Raw genomic sequence first — 23,203 nt, 5'->3', positions numbered from 1 at the left:
CTTTTTGTCAGCCCATGAGGTTTATGGTTGGGAACTTTGAGAGTAGAAGAAAAAAAAAACGCATATCCATACAATGCATACACACATACACACACAAACTCATATACATACATACATACATACATATACATACATGATTGTTGTCTGTCATGATTGTATGGGATCAAAATAATGTTATTATTTTGGATAAAGGTACCATATTTCTGACTTTGGCTGATCAGACCAAAAGGAACTCAAAAATGCTACAAGTCAAGCACAGATAGTCCAAATGAAGAGTTGGAGTTGAGATGTCTCCAAATTTTTACATTTCATAGTTTTTTGAATTACCAAAATTCTGTTTTATTCATACAGCTTAGTGCTTTCTTTGATGTGGGCATGCCAGGCTGGGCAGTACTGTGCCAGTGTCTTTCATGATTTACAATTCATTCCAAAGTTCTTCAGAGAAATTTTGAGAGAGTTCTCATCTTGCTTTTTCTGACCTTCATTTGAGAGTTTTCCTTGTGTGAATTCTCTATAAAATAATATTTTAGGCAAAGATATGTTTAGCATTTAAAAATATGTTCAGCCCATCTTATGACAGTATACTTTGAATGTTAGGTCAGTTCAAGAAAGGATCTAAGTGTCAAGTACCTTATCTTGCTGGATAATGTTCAGAATCTTCCTAAAACAATTCAAATGGAAGGGATTCACTTACCTGGAATGGTGGTGGTAAACTGTCCAAGTTTCCCAGGCATGTGAACAAGGTCACCACAATGACTTTGCAGACATGTGTAGTTTCTGATTTTTATATAGATAATAGATTTGCATATTCTCTTTCTCGTGCATGAGTCTTTTATTGTTGTTTATGTGGTTTTGAATTTTTGAGACTATAATTTTTTTGCAGATAAGATAAATTTATTGTTATAGATAAGATTGATTTATTCTCTTCAAAATAAACAAACAAAAATCAAACAAAAAACTACTCCAAAATTTTAATTGCTGCTCAGCTTTCTACATTCTACATTTAATTCTTTGAGACTATTCTGGAAGTATTTCATGGACTTTCATTGCTGATCTTTCCTTGAGACCCAGATGCTGAAATCTATTCTCACCTTTATTATCAGTTTTAAACTTCAAGTTATCACCTCAGACAAAGGTTGTTCCCTTAATGAATAGGATTCAGAAGATATATGGACATGGTTATCAGATACCCTCTGAATGTTCTTTTTTCCATATTGAATAACTTCATTGTTTTTTCTTTTTTTCAATTGTTTTTCATATTACAAGAACTCAGGGACTCAAATCATCCTTGTTTCCATCTTTTAGTCATTCTTCAGCTTATTGGAGTTACTACTAAAGCAGACAAGCATTATTCTTTATAACAAAAGGTAGGATTTCTAAATAAAATACATATGAAGAATATAAGTTTAAATAATTTATAAATAGGTAAATAATTAAAATTTAATAATTGTGAATAAAAATATACATTAGATTAATTTAAATAAATATCTATCAAAATTATATTTTTAAATTTTACAGATATTAAGGAAACTAATTTTTAGAAAGATTATTGCATTCTTTTATTAGAATTAATTAATGTGTTTCACACCAAGCTAAAACATTAAATATCTTTGCTGATAATAATAATGATGATGATGATAAGGATACTGTACTCTATTCACTCCCATTTTATTCCCCCCCCCCTAAAATGACAGAACATTGAAGATATGATGATAATATATCAGCCACATGAAGTCCTCAAAATTATTGTTTTTAAATAGACCAGATTCTAACTCCCTTTGCTATTACATCCTTGAACTTTATTAAAAGGGGTTGGGAAACTGCATTTGAAGGAGTGGGATGCATATTAAAAAAAAAAAAACACATATGCTTTTTAAATAATCAGGGCTTTTAAAATATGCCGATTGCCTCATGTTTGAAGTTAAAGCATAATATCATTAAATGGCTATAATATAGCTCAAAATCCTCCTCTATGGAATCTGACTTGATGCCAAATCTAAATGCTGGGGCTATAAGTAGTTACTCCCTGGGAAATACAAAGGTAATCATTGAAACAGAGTGCAGCTGAGCCAACTCTTGCCCAGGTGTGAGACTAAGAAAGGGTAGTTAAATGGGAAAACTGCAGCTTCTCAAGAACCTGTTTTGGGAAAGTACAAGCTAAATTCAAATGCTGAATCTCTGCAGTTCACTTTGACTTCAAAAAACAAAAATGAAAAAGGTATGAATATGTATAGAATCATATGTATCCCTGGTGCATTGACTGAAATAGTTTGTTGATGTATCTAAAATATAATAGTTACTAAAATATAAGAAACTGAAATATGGCAAATCATTCATACCATGTGACACCTTATGGATAACAAAATATGTTTTGTAAAGTCCCCTTGTACAAGATAGGTAACTATATATCTAATGCCAGTGCTTAGCAAAATGCTAAGCTCAGCTTAATAAACACATTGATTATTCATGGAACTGAAGTATATGTTCTTTTTAATGAGAACATTCTATTCCTACAATGTCTCATAGCCAGAAACATTAATGACATTTATTTTAATTTGTGAAGGTGGAACTTTTCTTATAGAAGGTGCATGTTTGGTAGTAAAAGCTCATTATTTTTCATTTTTCTACAACCATATAAAGATAATATTCATAAGTTATTTGTTGATGCAAAAATGGAAAATTATTATAGCTATTTCTGATTTTTGATTCTTAAAATTTTAGTATCACTTAATTTGTATACAAACCCAGCATTTATGTGTATAAAATAATAATTGTTCTGCTGCTCTTGATTCCTGCAAAATAGAAAAGGAAAAGGTATCATTTCTATCAGTAGTTCTTAGATATAGATTCCAAATTAGTATCAATAACTACACATTATAAATACACTAATGAATATAGAAATGAGTCAAAGAGAAGAATTTAGAAAGCAATAGCTTATTGCCAAATCAACATTATATAAATGAGTAATGTAAATTTTTAGAGAAATGGGAAAAATATTGTAGACTATAGTAAACTGGAAAGACTTCATAGACAATGAAGGATTGAGCTGCATCTTCAAGTTATATGGGAAAAGATGGAGACAATGTTATGATGACATTGTAGGCCAGAAAGAAAAGCATGAAGAAAAATAGAGACTTGTTTGAAGAACATTAAATTGAACCACTTATCTGAGAATACAGAATTTTAGAAAGTGAGTAATTCAATATAATGCTAGAAAGGTATCCTTTGTAGAAAGTACATAATATCTAGAGTAAGAACAATACTTGAATTTTTCTACTCCACTGATTATTAAATGTAAGACTCCAGATAAGTCACTTATTGCTTCTAAGACTGTTTCCTCACCTATAATATCAGAATAAATATGCCTGAATTGTTTTTTTAAAATGTTATGAGGATAAAAGTTGATTACAGAATATAAAACAAATATAAATGTAAACTAGGATTATTTTTAAAATTGCTAGTTATATAATATCCTATATATCTGAGCTAGCAAGAAAAAGAAAGGATCTATACAATAGATATTTCAAATGAATTACCAATAAGATTAATTGAGTAAGGAGGAAAGGGAAGAATAAGCATACATATTTAGAAAAAGGATGACACCATTTATATAAAAATAAGGAAAAAAGATTGAGAACCTAACTTTAAGGGGAAAAAAGCATAATGTGTTTTAAATCAAAATAGCAATAGTTAAACTAAAAGACTTGGAGATAGAAAGACACAAAAATGAATGCTATACCAGATATTTACTAGATATGTGACTAGTCTGTTTCTAGGTCTGTTTTTTAATCTATAATATAAAATAATATTTTTCATACATAATATCATCTACCTTAAAATTGTTGTGAGGCTAAAATGAGATGATATATGTATTTTGTAATCCTTATAATGCTATATAAGTGTAAAGTATAATTAGTAATGAATGATATGATGCATATAGTTGGAAATTCTGGATTAAAACTCAAAATTCATATTCATATACATACATATATATGTATATGTACATACATATACATATATATGTATGTATACACACATGTTGTCTCCTCCAATAAACTGTAAGCTCCTTGAAATCAGGGACTATTTTTCTTTGTATTTCCAACACTAAACCAGTAGCAGGAGCTTTTAAAATGCTTTTGATTTTTTTTTCTCTTTAATTACCCCCAAATAAAAGCCAACTTTTTCAAGTAAAAATGATATCATACGTAGCTACTAACATTATATTTCATTTAATCCCAGAAGTGTATATTTATGCTAATAGCTTGAAACTTGAAGTAAGTTACAAATAGTTGTCACAGAAGATAGCCACTTTACTCCATAAGAGAGAGAGAATCTCCTTCATCTGTCTTTACCTAGATAACTGTACATAAAATAACATTATAGTAGGACTTCCTGAGTGCTAATAGTGGAACAGAAAAATGGACTAGGAAAAACAGATGAGACAGTTCTTCTTTTTATGCTTTTAAGTTCTTCAGTACAGCAGTCTAAATTATATTTATTGTTGCATATATTTTTACATGACTCAAGTCTGTAAAGACATTAGGATATTATAATAGTTCAATAATGATGCTCATAAATGTGGATGATAAGAAAATAAATCAATAGATAAAAGAATAAATTAAATTCAGAGTACTTTGGAATAAAGTGGAAGAAGTTTAATTTGATCTGAGTGAAGAATCAGGTGGTAGAGCAATGGATAAGGCTTCTAGATAGGGGCAAATGAATACATTAAAAAAAAAAAAAGAATTGGAGACAACTAATAATCATTAACAGCAAGGTGGAGGCAGCTAGGTGGTACAGTGGATAGAGTGCTTGGTCTAAAATCAGGAAGAACTGAGTTCAAATCTAATTTCAAATAGTTAACTGACTGTGACTCTGCGAAGGTTACTTAACTGACCCAATTAGACTGGAAAAGGAAATGACAAGTCATTCCGGTATCTTAACCAAGGACATAACTAAAACAAATCAACTACAAAAAAATTTATAGAATTTTAAGATTTGCAATGTAATTTATTAGGCAAAAATTATTATTATCCAATTAATCCTATATATTTCATATATGGATGTGATCTCTTCTATTAGAATTATTTTTTAAAAAAACTATTCATTGTTTTACCACTGTTTATTACAGTAGAGTAAATGGAACCTAGTAAGCCCTTAATAATGCTATAATATTATTTTATGCACAGTAATCTAGGTAAAGATAGATGAAGGAGATTCTCTCTCTCTTATGTAATAAAGTGGCTGCCTTCTGTGACAACTGTTTGTGATGTGACTTGATAGATTTAAGGAAACTAAGACTGAGAGAAGTTAAGTAAGTGATTTGGCCAGTATCACCGAATTAATAAGCATCTGGGAAATATTCAAAATGAATCTCTTGAATTCATGTTTACCATTCTCTTTATTATGACAGCCATGGACATGAACATGGAATTTTGAGGGAAACAATAATAAGGTGAATGAATGTTGCTAATAATGGAGATTTTATTTGAGGAGAAATTGGAAAAAATTCTGGATAAGTAGGAAGGAATTATATTATATAAACGATAGTAAAACAAAATATCCAGAGTAGGAGTGCTCATGCTTTTTGTTTTGTTTTGTTTTGTTTCATTTTTTAGCTCAGATTCCTTTTACATTCTTAAACATTGTGCTCTCCACTAAAGTCTTTATTATCGCAAGGTTTTATCTATTGATATTTACCCCATAATGATTAACATTTCTTTTTATTATTGTCAATAGTTTAATTCATGACCTCCCTAAGAGGATCTTGTAGATTCTCCAATGTCCTCAGGCCACACTTTGAGAATCACTGGTTCAGAGAGCAGAGTGACACTCAGGAAGATTTGTTCTTTATCAGATATTGAAGTAGGAAGTTCTGGGAATCTAGGCATAATCTTGAATATATTGGGTGTTTGGAAAAGGGGGACAGGAATAATGAAAGAAAAATCTTTGCATACATTACTATTTTCACCTAGGTCAGCCTTGTCAAAATAACTAAGCTCAGCAATCCTACCTCCACTGAATGATGAGTTTCTTTTCTTTAATCTAATAAGAAATCTGTAAAGTTCCAAACTTACCCAAGTGTATTTTAGCAGAATAAAAGTTTTGTTTCCATTAAAGTTTCCTGTATTTCCCTTACCAGAAGACTAAAAATTTCCAACTGAACTCAGCAAAAGCTACTTTGAATACCTAAATGGCAAAAAGAACACCTAGAAGGTAATCAGCGCTTAGTAAAAAATGCTGCTCAGTGGGATTTGGACTGATCTTTGTACTCTTAGTCATTCATTTTTTAGAGCTACTGGATAGAAAGTGGAAATTCAGTGACACTGCAACAAGAGGTCATTTTCTGCCTGGAGAACCTTCTCATTAAGTTTCAATTATTTGGCCAGTTTGTACAACAACAGTCTTTCAGTCTTCCTTACATTCCTAACACATGTAGGTGGTTAATGTCTCTCCACATATGTTTCGCAGCAGGCTCTGAACTATTAGAGCACTTTAAACTAAAAGTTCTTTTTTCAGTAGAGCATGTAAATGTGACCCCTGTTGGGTGGCGGTTCCATAATACATTGAGCAAGGTGAACCATAGTGGAAGCCAAGCTTATTGAATTACAATAGCAGTACATGAGAACAAAGGGACCACACATCATGCTTAGTGATATTTGCTTGTATGATCAGAACATATAGATGATGATTCTGGTTCCCTACAAAGTGTTGAATACTATAACCTATGCATAGCAAATAACATTTTAAAATGATATTTTATAAAACTGTAATGGTGACTCTTATGGACTCTATGCAGAGTTTATTTGTTTTTTGCTTTTTTTCCCCTAATAATTCTATGACACATAAGGCAGGCATATCATTCAGTGAAACTCATTCTAAAATTCTTTACTGGTTTCATACTTTCCAGATGGAAAACACAAACAAAATTTAAATGTATAAATTCAAAAAGATAGGTTTTAAATTTCCAGTCAGATCATTTATGATGTGATCTATATTTTCCTAATTACATCAATATCTTACATAACTTATGTTTGTTTATCACTCTACACTTCTATGTATTTGGCTTCATATAATAAAACAGGCACTGATAGTTTCATTTTATCAATAAGGATATTGAGGTTTAAGTACCTCACTTAGCTAAACTTGCTATTTGGGAATATGAAGAGAATAGTCTCCTAACACAATTATGGAGTGCAATAGATACTGAACTTGGAATCAGAAACACCTGAATTCAAATTAAACTTTGGTCACTTATTAGCTGTGTGATCTTGGGTAAGAGCTTGATATTTTAATCTCTCCCTGCCTCAGTTTCCTCATCTATAAAATCAGGATAATAACAACACCTATCTTCAGGGCTTTTATGAGTAACAAAGGAGATAACATTTATAAAGTGCTATATGTTAGGCAGAATTTGGATCCAATCTTTCCTGACTCCAATTCCAGTGCCTTATATATATATACCAAGCTGCTCTTCAGCAAATTATTGAAATCTTGTCTAATCAAGGCAGATTATAGAGTAAATATCATCTCCTGTAATTTGGATATCATGCTTCTCCAAGTATATGCCACAACGAATAGAACTCTGGTTCTGGAGTCAGGAAGACCTGATTTCAAATTAACTTCAGTTATTAATTGTGTGACCCTGGTCAAAAAATTTTACCTGTTTGCATCAAATTCTTGAAATGGAGGAAAATAACAGCATTTAATTTTTTGAAAAAGTTTAATTTTTTTAAATAAATGATTTGTTTAAACAATATTATACAATACAGCTAATTAAAGTTGCTTAGTAACTATTTACAGGAAAATAATTTGAATGCAGAAAATAGAACTTTTCTATCACTTCCACTAAGAACCCTTAAATTAGATTTTTTTCATCCATTCATTATTTTTTTTTCATTGAGGCAATAAGGATTAAGTGACTTGCCCAGAGTCACACATTTTTTTCTTTGGCTTTTTTCATTTTCCATTATTTTTAATGGTCTTTCTAGATTTCTTTGAACCCTTCATAATTTTAGGACAACCAAATGATACTATTTCTGCATATACGTACCACAACTTATTTAATTATTCTCTTATTGTTGGGTATTTGTTTTTTCCGGGATTATTTGGAATTATTCATAATAATGCTATGAAAACAGCTTTTTTGCATTGTTTTTCTATAACTTGCAGTTGCTGAGGGGACAATCTTTAAAAATGGAATAAGTGGATCAAATAGTACAATTTTTGTAACTTCTATTGCATATTAATAAAAATATTTTCAAAAAGATTCTTTGAAAACACTTCCAATATTTAAGTTTCATAGATTTTAATTATTCTTGTGAATTTGAGATGGAAGATGGTAATTGAAAGTTATTTTATTTTCATTCCTTCAAATCACATAATTTTGTATCTGAAAAGGATAGCCATCATTTCATCCAGTCTCCTCACTTGACAAAAGAGTACATTGATTCCCAGAGAGATAAGGCTTTGTTTTCGCATCCTAGATCATATATCTAATTTCTGGTAAAGTCAAAAGTAGAATTTCAGCCTCATTACTCACTGTTCTCATTTTTTTCTATTACATCATTCCAGAGAAGTAGTGGTATACCAAAAATTGTAGTAGTCATGGACTCAGGTTCACCTCTGTGATTCTAAACATGTATCTTTAATAGCCCTATATGTCTGTTTCCTCAGTCAAATGGGAATAACAATAATACTCATATTAACAGCCTTATAGCACTGCTGTGAAAATGCTTCTTAAATCTTAAAGTACTAAATAAATGTGTGGATTTAACACCATTGCTAAAGAGTAATTGATTGAATAGATTATTGCAGCAAATTACTTAAGGCAAAAATTAAGACTTCATTTTAACTCCTTGGAGACATATATGTATTTTTTTTAATTCCAAGAAATGAAAAAGTTGTTCTAAACTTGTTTCAAGGAGTCACAACTTTTGGCAATATGATAATCCTTCCACCAATAAAGATAATGCCCTATGCTCTTCAATGATCTTTAAAATTTGCTGCTCCTGAAAAACCTCAAATTTCCCAATTAACCCCTATATTTTAAGTTAAGCTAGATGAGGATACATTATAAAGACATAATCAAAGTATTTCAGGCTTGGTAGAACCATCAAAATTCATAGTGACACAATCTTCAAGAATCCTGGGTCATTTCCACATCACAATGAGGCATTAGAATAGAGTTGTCATTGAAGTCCAAGAAGTTTTCCCAAAAATATTCAAAATGATAAAATTCTGTTGTTTCCTCATGATTTCATATTCTTTTCCTCCTCAAAATTCCCCAAAGCTAGAATATTCTGCCTCTAAATGTTCTAGAATTCTTTACAAGGAAGAATTATAGAAGGTTACAGAAATCACGTCATGAAATTTAGGGTACTTGTACACAATTTCCTTGAAAAGTCTTTGATTATTCATTATTTTCTCCTTCATAACTCTTTGCACTGCTCTGGATAGGATTCATCAATCAGTTACAGATGATAGGTTCTTTCCTTTAAATCTGGCAAACTGCTTCAGGTACTAAAGAATTCTTTGAAGATTTCATCTTCATTATATCTTTTTGCTACTGTGGAAGGGTCTTGTGCTTCCTCTCCAGACACCATGGCCTTGGCTATAACTGCCTTAGGAAGGGAAAGGGGAAATGAGAGCACACAATTTAATTCTTGGGCTTATCATGATAATCATATGAAATAATATTTGTAAAAGCTTAGCATAGTTCCCAACACATCACAGACACCATAGCAATGCTTATTTCTTTTACTCTTCTCATTCAGATTACTGGAGTGTTGGAATCCTTACTAACTGCTAAGTAATTAGAGTTGATCTAATCTTACAAGAAGTTGTTTTGGCCAGAACCTGAAACAAGGTACTAAGTAGAACTAATCAAGACAAGGCTTGTGTTCCCACCTTTACTCATTGGACTCCACAAGTATGCTAGCTTCACAAAGTACACTTTCTAACTTCAAGAGAGTTCACACCTCCCTTAAAGTCATTGGGCCAGAGAGCACTATGGGAGAAAACCCATAATCCCATTCTCTCAGAAGAGGCAGATAAAAAGCCAGCAATGAAGGATCTATGGCAGAATACATATTTTCCTCTTGGCTGGCTGATCGCGCTAGACTCGAGAGAAACGACTCTGCTGCAGAGAACACTTTTGGGATTTCAGTGGAGCTACGCCAGAAGCCCCTCTCCGCGGCAAATTGGTGCCTGGGCCCCCCAGAAGGAGATAAGAGAGATCTTCCATCTCTGTTGGAGGCAGAAGAAGGCAGAGGCAGAGGCTGAAGGACAGAACCTTTGGATTTGGAGACATCCGAAGGGCTCTAAGCCTCTAAGCCGGCTGTCCTCTGAGAACAAACTCCAACATTTGAACTCTAACATTTTGGCGCCCTGAACGTGGGACAAATAGACCCCTCAGTGGATTTCAGTGGAAAAGCTCCGATCCTGATTCAAGTGGAAAAGCCTCTGATCCTGATCCAGTGGAAAAAACTTCAACCCAGAAATTAGGGTGAGTGCAACAAAGAAATTTTGTTAGAAGAGTTAAAGTAGAATTTCAGCTAAGATGGGACAGATATTTAGAAAACAGTCTGTTTCTGTTCAAGGAAAATGTTTAGAGAGTATTGTCAAAGTTATGGAAAGCCAAGGTTTAATTATAAGTTTACAGCAAATCACTGAATTTTTACAAACTGTAAAGGACATATGTCCTTGTTTCTCTCTTGATAAGGAATTAGATCTAAATGAATGGAAATTGGTTGGAGAGGATCTTTGTCAATTCTATGATAAAAATGGGCCTAACTCAATAATTAATACATATAATGTAATACAATTGGCTATAAGAAGTTATTTAAGTGATAGAATGATGAAAAGGAAAGTACAAGAGGAAGAAATGCCAACTTTACTAGGTGAAAAGGAGGACGAATCAGATGAGAATGGAGTTAATTACAATTCTGAGTATGATACTTCACAGCAGGAGGAATTAGGTGATTCCACATCTCATGACCCTCCCTCTGCAATTAACCCTTCATGTGTGGAACAAGGGGGAGGGAGAGAGACAGAAACACAGTCAGCTTCTCCTGTAAAGCAGAATTTGACAAGATTAGAAAAAGCATTAATTAAAGCAAAAAATGAAGGAGAAGATATATCTGATTTTATAAATGCATATCCTGTGATTGAAGAGCTCAACTCCTCAGGTCAAAAAGAGAGAAAATATATTCCTTTTAATTTGGGACGCAATAGGCAAAAAGGAGCTGTTGTACAAATCACTTTTGACCAACTAGCTGGTGAAGGTCAGTATGCAGAGAGTTCAGAACAGATTTATTATCCCATAACAGTGTATGAGCAAATTTCTAAGGCTGCAATAAAAGCTTGGAATTCTCTCCCTGGACAGAAAGATGGAAATAATGCTTTCACAAAAATAGAGCAAGGTCCCAACGAACCTTTTGCAGATTTTGTGGGACGTTTACAAACAGCTGTAATAAGAACCATTGGAGACAATGCAGCAACAGAAATAATGACTAGACATTTGGCTAAGGAAAATGCCAATGAGATTTGCAAGAGAATTATATGGGGGCTAGACAAAAATGCTCCTTTAGAAGAAATCATTAGACGCTGTGCCACAGTGGACATAAATGCTTATTATACCCAGACTATGATGAACATGGAAAGACAAGGTCCTTCTTGGCAAAGGAATTATAGAGAAACTCGTCGATGTTTCCAGTGCGGAAAAATTGGACATCTAAGAGCCCAATGTAGAAATGGAGATAAAGTGAGAAGACAGGGTGAGAGAAAACCCAAAACCCCATGTCCAAAATATAACCAAGGCTTTCACTGGGCCTCTAAATGTATATTGACCCAGAGGAATGAGAGGCAGGGCCCAGCTCTAAAGTATCAATCAAAGGACAGGTGGGGCATGATAGCAGCTGAGGTTACACCCAGAGAGACTTTAGAAATTCAGAACTCTGATGTCATCAACCAACAGAAAAGCAATCAGGATTACAGTTGGGAAGAATACAGGCCTTTTAAGACAACAAGACAATATCCAATGCAAATAGCTCCAATGTAATTACCAGATGATGAGGAGAAATCCCAAAAGTGGTAAATAGAAGAGAATTAGATAGGTTAACTGCTTGGGGAAGAGGATCTGCTTATATTTCCACAGGTGGAAAAGGAATCAGATGGCTAACAATGAGACTGTCAAAAGAACTTTAAAATCTTCAGCTTTCAGTTCCTGAAAAACCAGCAAGAATCACTGGATTCCCTGAGATGAAAATTGTTGATGAGACTTTTGCAGTAGTTAAATTTTCATGTTGATTCATGTTATTTGTAACATTACCACTAGCCTGTGTTATATTGCTGTGTGCTTTTGTAAATTATGTATAATGCCTCCCATATTGATGGATTTATGTATACCATGTATATCTGTTACAAAGTTCTGGCCCATATTGATGGATTTATGTGTACCCCCTCAGAAACCCCCTATGTTTTAAAACAAAAGAAAGGGGGAGATGTTGGAATCCTTACTAACTGCTAACTAATTAGAGTTGATCTCACACCTTTACTCATTGAAGTTCAATGAGTTCACACCTCCCTTGAAGCTCGTTGGGCCAGAGAGCACTATGGGAGAAAACCCATAATCCCTCTCTCTCGTATCCCACAATTCCTCCCTCTTGGATAAAAGAAACAGACAGAAGCTCTCGGTCAGATTTCAGTAGAGTTACGTCAGAAGCCCTCTCTCCGAGGCAAGGCAGAATATTTTCCACTTGGCTGGCTGGTGGCAGAAGTGTTCTTGGGAGAGTGAAGATGCTACAAGTCGAGATTTCAGCGGAATGACATGAAGAGTTGGAGCTGGCTGGAGGCTGAAGAAAACTGAGGCAGAGGCTGAAGGACCAGACCTTTGGATTTGGTGACATTCGGAGAGAGCTCTTGGAACCAAGCAGAGAGATAGGCCTCTAAGCTAACCGGGCTATATTGGGATAATAAAAGATCTGAACTTTTATCACCTGGCTGTGTTTTGAGAAGAAAAAGATCACCACACTGGAGAATTTTGTTTGTTTTTGATTTGGTGAACATGCTGCAGTTCTAACACATACTAAGCTTGCAGTGGATTAAAACTGAGTTTTTTGGGGATATTTTTTAAAGATTTGATTAGAGTATCTTTATTGCAAACATATCATAAAAACAGAAATGCATACATTATCCCCAATTCCTCAAGTTATATTCCATCTAATTCCTAGAGAGAGTAAGCTTCAAATTTAATATAATTCTTACAAAATATTGATACTATCACAAATTAACATTAAAGTTCAGCACAGACCATGAATAAATCACACTTCTACTTATAAATTGGGTTCATATGTAGGTTATTCATTAGCATGCTTGCGTTACAATGATTGACTATAAAACCCAACATGGATACTATGAATTTCTGATGGTGTATTCCCTTGACTTGGGTTAATTAAATCCTTACTCACACATCTCTGTCTTCCTTCTGATTCTCCTTCCTTGATCTTGCTTCCCAAATCCTGCTATTGAATTCTTTTCTATATTTCAAGTAGAGAGTAAGAATGTTTCAATATAATAATCAGTTGAAATGGAGAATGAGAGAGTCTTGTTAGCAAGATCAACAGGAAAAAAAAAATTGTTCCAATGCCGTATTTAGAATATTTTGAGGTATTAACGAAGAATTCCACAGTGAATAGGGTTTTTTGCCAGGATAAGAAAAACACTGTAATTTAGAAATTTAATAAAATTCCAAAATAAATATCGCTTATATTTTATGCATTTTGTTTGGTTACATATGCTATCTTATATGAAAAATGTTAAATATAAGTATACTATTCCCATAGGATCTTCTCATTACTCTTTCCAATGGCAAATATAAAAATTTGATACCAAATCTTAGTTGCATAATCTAATGGGGGAAAATATCCAATTTTGGTATAAATATGCAAATCATTTCATATAAATGCAAAATGTATTTTCATCTACCTCCATACAATTAAAATAACATTTATAAATCTGCATGTTCCAACCCTAATTTTGAAGACACTTGATTTTCTGGCATTTCTTGCCCTTTTAAAATTCTGCTGTATTATTTTAAAAGCAGGGTTTTGTATTTCATGCCATAATTATTTCACAAAAATAATTTTACATAAAGAATCTCTTGATAAAATCATCAATCTTTTTAAAGTACTAGTTATATAAATTCTCCTCACTAATTAAACCTAGAGAAAAATAGAAATACACTTTTCTATTAAGTTGGTCAATAATTAATTGGAACTTTTTGTTCTTTCAAATATTACTCAATTCAGTGCCCAAATTGTATTGCTACAAAGCTCTCATATTACATAGGCATGACATATGGACATTTGACATATAATAATCCAAAAAAATAAAAGTTTTAAAACAATATCAATTTAAACTTACTTATATCAATCAAAGTTACTTTTAGATAATTAAGGAAATAGAAAATATCTGCCAATTATTGCCAAGTGCCTTGGAAATGATATTAAAGATAATACAAGTCAATATTTACTACTATTTAATTCTATTGTATAAAATAACCCATTTGATTTACCAGTAATGGTATGAACAGCTACATACCTTTCATTTATTCAGTAATCTTTTTCTTATAATTTTCTGCAAATCAAACCAAAAAGATTATAAACACCTACTATATTTTATGTGTTGTACTAAGGGGAAAAGGAAAGAAAAAATGAAACCATTTTACTTTCATTGATCTTATTTTGGGGGGAGAAGAAGACATTATATTTTTATTAGAACACACAACATAAATACAAAATATATACAAGAGTATATAGATAGAGAAGTTACTAGTATTTGGAGAAGATAAAGGAAGGGTTCATTTGAATGTGATGTTTGAACTGAGTTGAAGAAAATGAAAGAATTTAGGCAAGAATACATCCTTAGCAAGGAATATATAAATAGCAAAAACACCAAGATAGAAGATGGAAAGTTGTGTACAGAACAGAAAAAAGACCAGTTTTATTGAAAGGGTAGGAAGAAGAATCAAGCACAATAAGATTAGAAAGAAATTTGGGTCAGGCTGTGAAACTCTTTAAAATACAAATAGAGGAGTTTATATTTTATCCTTGACTAAATATAACATTTACTGAGTAGAGGAGCTATAAGTGGTATAACTTACACTTAAGGAAAATCACTTTGTCAAGTTTATGAAGGATATATTTGAGTTACAAGAGAGAAAGTAAGAAGATGGTTCAGGAGGTTCAATCAGAATCTAAAGCTTGAATGATAAAGGCCACTTTACTTCCTGCAGAATGGAATTTGAACAGAATCTTAAAGAAAGTCAAAGTATTAAAGTAGTAAAAGTGAGAAAGGTATTCAAGGTATAGTGGTAGGCAGAGGGCAAAAGGCACGGAGTAAGAAGGTGAAGTTAAATTTTTGAAGAAACTAGAATTGCTGAATTCTATCCAGAAGATAGTATAGAAGACAAGAAAGGCTGGGACCAGAAGATTTTTTTTTATTTGACAAAAAATATTTTATAATTTTTGGGGAAATAGGGAGCCACCAAAATACTGAATATCAATTAAAATCAATTTAATTTTAGAAATCAATTTAATAATTGAATGAAGAATGCACCAGAAAAAAGTCTTTGCCCCCTAAGGAAGGGAAACCAAATATAAGATTATTGCAATAACCTGAGCATGAAATAATTCAGGTCTGCACTAGTGGACACCTGATTGAAAGCAACAAGAAATGTTTATACTTATATGAGAACTTATACAAGAAATGTTTTGAAGGGAGAAAGGAGAAGACAGAACAGCAAATTGAATATGTGGTATGATAGAGTCAGAAGCAGAGTATAACACTAAAGTTGAAAACTATAAATAAGAAGCTAGACTAGAGCTCAGGAGAAAAGTTGGGATGTTATATGTAAATATGGGAATCATCTCTATAAAAATAATAATTGAATATAAATGAAATGTCAGGTCCTTGAAGGAATATAGAATTATTTTCTCTAGGATAGTTCTGGGAACTAGACAGAATTTCACAAACAAATACTAACAGAGGGAAGATGATTCTAAATCAGGCTTTCATTATTTCCTATAGCTTTTGCTGTTTTACTCATAAGTATCAGATTTGAGGCAATTATCTAAATAATAAAAATGAAGTAAGATAGTCATTTGGTGAATATTGACAGTGAGGATGTTTGAGTCCTAATGATCTTGAAAATTAACTATTTACAGATAGCCATTAGAATTCAAATTGGTTTGGATCAGAATCTAAGATTTAAAAATATATATTTAGTGAAACCATAAAATTCTCCCAATTGTTTTATAAAAATTTAGGACAAAAGAAATACTTGTTATCTTATTATATGACCAAAGAGTTGCTTATAAGTTTAGTAATCATTAAATTCAAGTCTTTAAAACTACAAAGTAAAAAGACTGTTTTTTTTTTCACTGTATCAATTGGTGTGTATTTTAGCTAAACCACTTCTAATTTTTGTATCATATTGAAATAATTACTCTAAAGCTCATAATGTCATTGGTGAAAAAAATAAAAAGAAACTCCTTGATTCAAATTTAATCTAAACAGTTAACTTGGAATGTTTTTTTTTTTTCTTTTCTATTGTAAACTTTTCTAATTATTCTATACCAATGCAAGTCATATTTTCATAGATTCACTAATAGTAGAATGCCATTTATGATAATTTGAATATTTGAAAAATAATTTCGTTTAGTACAGTATCTATTTCCATTTTCTTACTGTCTTCCTATTTTTACTATCTTTTTTCTTACTATTAATTCATCATAAATGGAACAAAAATAAAATTCCTAAAATTTAGGTGAAAGAATACTGAAAACATTTGGCCAGTAGAGGTGAGATAAGTCATTTCAATGTTTATTATATTTTACATGATGATATTGTTCTTACTACACTACTCATTTTTCTATTTCCAATTACTGACCTTTAATGAGAATATTATTTTAATATATAATAAAAAACTTAATAGCATCTGTGGGATTCAAAATACAGTATTTTAAATTAGTACCACAAAGGGAAATTAGGTAACTCAAAGTGTCACAGTAAGCTAATTTGAAAATCTTACACTATACCATAGAAATAAATTAAAAATAAAAAGTGACATGCGATTTGGTAAATCTTGTTAACATGACTATGTTGTGCTGTGAAGAAATTTGAAAGATGGTTGCAATGAATGCACAGAATTTAGATTAGTTTAGATTAGCCAATAAATAATTTGGGTCAGTAATTAAATAATATAAATTGCTTTTTTTTTTTTTGGCAAGTTCTCCCTAAATGGATTATTTATTCAGCTGGATTTTCCCACTATTTAAGCAAATCTCTGGAAGAAACCTCAATATCAATGAAAGACATTACTATTTTAAGCCATTAAAACACTAGTTAGTAATTGACAATGTAGCTTGAAAAAAAATTGTGCAGATTTTAATGTTTAAAAAAGAATTCAATATTTATGATAAAATAGCATGTGAAATGTAAATAAACAGACTAAAACCTACTTGTACTCATTAATTATCTAATATGTGCAAAATCTGTGTTACAGGTTTGATTGCATACTAAGACAATAGAATATTACATAGAATCTGTAGTAAAATATATTGGGAGCTATTTTTATGTAGGACCAAGAATTGGAGGTTCTGTTTGTATATACATATATTTAAGGCTTACTCATAAAACTGAAACAGTCTGATGAAAACAAAAGAAAACTCTTTTGTCATTATGGTTAGTTATACCAAGCCAATCATTCTTGATAGAATAGTAACCAAATTGAGAAAATTATTCTAAACTTTTTTCTTTTCTTTTTTTTTTTTTTTAAGAATTCTAAACTTTTGAAGTCTATGGTTTATACCATCCTTTTATCAAATATATTCCTAATATTGCCTTAATATCAACACAATTTATAAAAATCTCACATTGTAACAAATTGTCCTTATTGTTTTTGATCTCTTTCATATTCAAATAAACTTCATCTCCAGGGTATTGATTTTTTAAAGTAGGCAGAAAAGGCCATTCTTTGCCTCATCTCTTACATCACCTTAGTCACTGAATGGGTGTTGTCTTAGTCAACCTGAGATGTAGAAAAGACTTTAACTTAAAAAGGCCAAAGTCTCCCATTACACTGGAGCCATCTCTAGTTGTCTTGATATATATCTTACTCCTGGAACCAGATGACTTTGGCTGTGACTTTACACAGTCCTCCATCATTTCAATCCAATTTTCTTTCATTTGATGTTATTGTCTCCCTGATGTCATAGTCCTCTTTGAGAATGAAAGACAACCAACAATCTCCAGAAGATAATTTTCTCAATGAAACTTTTTTAGATTAATCTACAGTGTTTCCCAAACTTTTGACATGTGTATACCCTTTCTATACTTTTTATAATGCTGAGTATCCCTCATCAAAAAAAATGGACATATTTTAATAACAATCAAAATATATATATTTTTTCTTTTTTTGGTACATACACAAAATAACAATAAACAAAAAATAAAATTATTCATACTAAAATATAAATCCATGCCAGAATGTTTGTCACATGCAGAAAAAGAGCAATTGATGGAATTGGCTTCAGACAGATTCTTGAAAAATAAACATAAGGAGTGTACTTTAACATCATTCTGGTTACAAATGCAACATGTGTATCCTGTTTTAACAGAAAAAGTTTTGAAATACATTTTGCCTTTTCCAACTTCATTTTTATGTGAATTTCCTTTTTCAGCATTTGTAGACATTAATTAAAAAAAAAAAAAAAAAGGAACAGACTATTGGACGTGGAGCCGCATCGCAGATTAAAATTAACAACCAGGGAACCAAATTATGATGATCTGTTATCTCAGCACAAACAATTTCATCCTTCTATATAAAAATAATCAAAATTAGTGGGACTTACTAAAGCATATAACAAACCTTTCCCATAAGAAAAATCGCACAAAAGCTAAAAATACACAAGCTCCTGGAGAAGCCACTAACAGTTAATGAACTAAATTGTCTCTGTAACCAAGTGAGGTATATTCATGCCATGTCACACTAGACCATCTCATGCCTCATAAGATTGTCTTGACTTGACTCATGAGAACATAGAATTAGGCAAAGCTAAGCACAGTGCAGTGCATATTCCCACTAAATTCAGATGCAACATATACCCCCACCAAACTCTTCCCGTACCCCTGGGGGTATGCATACCACACTTTGGGAAACACTGATCTAATACACAATGAAAGTTTCTTTCCTAAAATTAGTGTTCTTTGAACTACTCATTTGGGCACTTATATCTTTAGTATAGTGAAAAGTGCCTAGGCCTGGAAATCAAGAGACTTTTTTGAAACTTTTTATCTCTTGATGATGATTTGTATTTATACAATTCTCACCTTAACTTTACTAATATGGTTCTTCCTATAACTTTTGACTAATTTTGATCTGTTGAATGTTAATAACGCTCATTTAATCTCCAATGCTGATTCTTTATATATCATCTATCATTTTAGCTTAAGTGTTCACAAATACACTTTCCTAGACACATTTTTTTCTCTATCAAATGGTTATGACCATTTTGTGTTATGGACTCCTTTCTTAGTTTGGTGAAGTCTATGAACACCTTATTAGAAAAAATACTTTTAAGTGCATGGAATAAATATAAAGAAAACTAATTATATTCAATACATTTATCAAAATGTGCAAATGCACGTACACACATAAAAACATATATGCATATATACATACATATATGTTATGTATATTATGAACATATATATTTTATGGATATATTTGTGTGTATATCTAGGTATAGAAGTCAATTTCAATTTAACAATTAACTAAGGCAGAGCAAAGATGGTAAAGAAAAGGGAAGGACTCACCTGTGTTTTCCCCCCAAGCTCTTAAACACATTTAATTAATGCACTAAAACAAATTCTGGGAATGGCAGAACCCACAAATAGAAAGAATGAAACAATTTTCTAGCCCAACACAATTTAGAAGGTAGGCAGGAAAACGATTGCACCAAGGTAAGAGTTAAATGCTATCCAGTTCAGGTTGTGTCAGTACAGACAAGGCCTTAGCAAAAATGTATCAGGTCAGAGGAACCATTGAACCAAGAGTAACATCAGAAGCTTTTCAGAGCTCTCAGCTACAAATGGTAAAGGGTTTGAACAATTTTCCAGAAGGTGATTACAGTGTTCTCTTTGCTGAAACTATAGGAAGGACTGTTTTGCTTTGCTGATAACTCAGCTTCTGGATTCCAGCATTGGGAGGTGGTCCCAAGCTTAGGAGAAGCACTAGCATAACAGAATTTGTCATCACCGTGGAGCATGGATCCTCATTACAGGTCCAGAGCAGAAAAGAGTACTTTGGAGCTTTTACAAACCAAGCACAGTTCAGGAAAGTAGTAAACATATCTCTCCATAGGTCATATCACCTTGCAAGAACTGAAAACAGCGCCCTAGAACTATCTTTGAAAATAGCTGCATAAAATCCCTGATGCTTGGGACAATGCACTCTCCACCCTGAAAGCAAAGCCTCACTTTAACAGTTAAAAGTCAGGAAATAGGCAGGAAAAAATGAGGCAAAAAAAAAAAAAAACAGAAAAAATTCTGATTGTACAAAGTTAATACAATGAAAAAGAAAATCAAAGCATGCATTCAGAAGACAAAAAATTAAATGTTTTTACATCCAAAGCCTCCAAGAAAAATATGAATAAGCTTACAGTAAGAAATTTAAAATCAAGTAAAAGAGGTAGTGAAAAAATTGGTAGAAGAAAATGGTAAAAGAAAATCATAGGGCGGGGGGGAAGTCAGCAGCATGGTAAAGGAGGCATAAAATATACTGAGGAAAATAGCTTAAAAAAAAAAAAAGAATAGGCCAAATAATAATAGTAGGGCAAAAATCCAATGAGAAGAAGAATTCCTTGAAAAAAATATACAAAACTCCACTGAACAAAAGAATAGCTTTAAAAGTAGATTTGTATAAATATAAATCATTTCCAAAAAATTCAGAGCAAGTACAAGCTAATGATTTTATGAAATACCAAGACAATAAAACAAAACCAAAAGAATGAAAAAAGAAGACTGTGAAATATCTTGCTGGAAAAACAACTAGGAAAATTGATCCAGGTGAGATGATTTAAACATGCTTAAAAAACCCACAATTAAACATGATTAAAAAAAGAAGAAGAACCAAGACATCATCTTTCAAGAAACAGAAGAAGCCATCAATGAACTCCATGAGGAAAAAATTCTCCAGAGCAATATGGATTTACAATCAAATTCTACCAAACATTTAAAAAAAATGAATTCCAATATTATATAATTATATACACAATTTTTTGGGGAAAAAAAAACAAGCATAGAAGTTCTGAAAAATCCTTTTATGACACAGACATGGTACTGATAACCTGAAGCAGAAAGGTTCAAAAAAGAAAAAGGAAATTGTAAACCAATTTTCTTAATAAATATTGGTGCAAAAGTAGGATATACATATACAAATATATATTAGCAAAGAGATTATAGCAACTAATCAGCAGGATAATATTTTATGACCAAATGGGATTTATATCAGGAATTCAGGGCAAGTTCAATATCAGGAATGCTATCGGCATAATTTACTATAACACTAACAAAACTAACTGAAATATAATTATCTCAATAGATATAGAAAACATTTTTGGTGTTTTTTATACAATGCATCATTCATTTCTAATAAAAAGCAATCGAAATATTGCAATAGATCAACTTTTCCTTAAAATGGCAAATAGTATTTATCTAAAATTATCAGCAAGCATTGTATATGATGGGGATAAGGTAGTCAATTCCTCAATATAATGAGGAGTGAAATAAGGGTGATCACTATCACCAGTATCATCATTATCATCAATATCACCAATATTGTATTAGAAATGTTAGTTTTAGCAATAACAGAAGAAAAAGAAATTCAAGAAAGTAGAATAGGGAAGAAAGAAACAAAAATCTCTTTCTTTAAAGATGATGATATATGTAGAGAATCCTAAAGATTTAATTAAAAACAATGTAAAATAATTCACTTTTGACACCTCGCAAAATATAAATTCAACCTATGCAAATAATCAGCATGTCTGTATATTATCAACAAAGCCTAATAACAAGGAATAATTGCATTAAAAGATTTAGACAATATAAAACATCTTGGGGTCTATATGCTAAGTAAAACACAGGAATTATATTAAATTATACAAATACCATTACAAAACACTTTTTACACAAAAATAATTTCAGATATGAATAATTGGGAAAATTCCAATCTCTCATGGACAGGCTGTGCTATATAATAAAATGACAATTCTACCTAAATCAATTTATGTATTCAATATCATACTTATTGAACTACCTAAAAATTATTTCATAGAGCTACAAAAAAATGACACAATTGATCTGGAAAAATAAAAGGTTGAGAATAACAAGGAAGAAATGAAAAAATGCAAAGGAAGGTTGCATAGCTAAATCAAATATAAAACTATATTTTACAAATTATTATTAAATTAAATTTGATTCAGTTTTCTATATATTTGAGAAATGAAACCTTTATCAGAAACACTGGCTATAAAAATTATTACCTAGTTTTGCTTTAAATGGTAATACAATAAGCAAATTGATTGTGCAAAAACTTTTTTATTTTGTTAAAAAAATTAATCATATTGTATTCCTTTATGATCTCTATCTCTTATTTGGTCATAAATTCTTCCCTTCTCCATAGATCCAACCTATCAGTTGGAGAATGGCTGAATAAGTTATGGTATCATCATTAAAACTATTGACACTGGGTCAGAAGTAATGTGGAGGATAAATGGAATATATTATGTGCACAAGACATGATGGTAAATGAATATAGTAATCTACTATTTCATAAAGCCAAAGATTCTAGCTTCTGAGATAAAAACTCTCTATTTGGGAAAAAAAGCTGCTGGAAAAACAGACAAAAAAAATTAGTATGGCAGAAATAAGATATGGACCAACATCAGACATCCTCTCCTAATATAAGGTCAAAAATGAGTATAAGATTTAGACATAAATGGTAATACAATGAGCAAATTGGGAAAGCAAGGAATTGTTTACCTGCCAGATCTATGGAGAAGGGAAGAATTTATGACCAAATAAGAGATAGAGATCATAAAGGAATACAATATGATTAATTTTTTTAACAAAATAAAAAAGT

This window comes from Antechinus flavipes, chromosome 1, assembly GCF_016432865.1.
Source record: "Antechinus flavipes isolate AdamAnt ecotype Samford, QLD, Australia chromosome 1, AdamAnt_v2, whole genome shotgun sequence".
In the NCBI taxonomy this organism is placed as follows: domain Eukaryota; kingdom Metazoa; phylum Chordata; class Mammalia; order Dasyuromorphia; family Dasyuridae; genus Antechinus; species Antechinus flavipes.
Note: the sequence above shows the minus strand (reverse complement) of the source record.